The 843-nt window shown below is 53.3% G+C and overlaps 1 pseudogene; it reads left to right on the forward strand.

The window, feature by feature from the left end:
- LOC119585429 overlaps positions 1-442 on the forward strand; it is a 1,049-nt pseudogene extending 607 nt beyond the window's left edge.
- Positions 443-843: the final 401 nt, after the last annotated feature.

An 843-nucleotide genomic window follows, 5' to 3' on the forward strand; every position in this document is an offset into this window, starting at 1 on the left:
CACGCAGGGAGCTGGAAAAGGCGAAAATAGCGGTAATGGGACTACAAGAGGAGTCAGCATCGAGTGAGGCAGTGAGCGAGGCCAGGGCGATGCTGCTTGATTTGATGCTCGTGAGACGCCATCAGCCACGTGGGCTCAGACTCCCCTCGAGCTTCCCCACCGCCCTTCACTACGTTCACCAATAACAAGACAAGAAAGAAACTGCAAGATTTTGATGGCCAAGTGTCACGGGAGGCCTGTCTAGCACAATTCGAAGTATTAGCGGTTTTAGCAACAACACTGGGGAGCAGGAAATGGCAGTGCAATTGGTAACAAGCCCCACTGGCCAAATTCTGGGACACCTAACACCAATGCAGAGGGCAACATACTCCACCGTCAAGGCGGCAATGGAGTGCAGGTATGGACGCCAGCACCAGACCGAACTGTTCCAGGCCAGATTTAGGGTCAGGGTGAGGACACGAGGATAAACACTTCGACAGCTGGCTCAGGAGTTATAGTCACTTGTCCGTCGTGCTTACCCCGGGACAATGAAGATCTAGTGTCTTTCTGCTGAGGGACCAATTTGTGAATGCTGTGCAGGATCAACATTTGCAAGTTTATGTAAAGCAGGTCCAACCACAGACTTACAGGAGGCGTTGGCATGTGCCTATAGTACGAGTCGTTCAGGATGAGCGGCAAACAGTAGTGTAGTGCAGGTGACCCAAGAGTCCAGCAAGGCCCAGAGCCAGGCATGCACTGGTGAGGGGGCCCGGTCGAGCAGTCTCGGGACGAAACTTGAGGGAAAATGATGGAGATGCGGTCAGCAAGGTCACCGTAAGCAATACTGCCTAAGGGGAAGACGCA

This window comes from Penaeus monodon, chromosome 19 (assembly GCF_015228065.2).
Source record: "Penaeus monodon isolate SGIC_2016 chromosome 19, NSTDA_Pmon_1, whole genome shotgun sequence".
Taxonomy (NCBI): Eukaryota; Metazoa; Arthropoda; class Malacostraca; order Decapoda; family Penaeidae; genus Penaeus; species Penaeus monodon.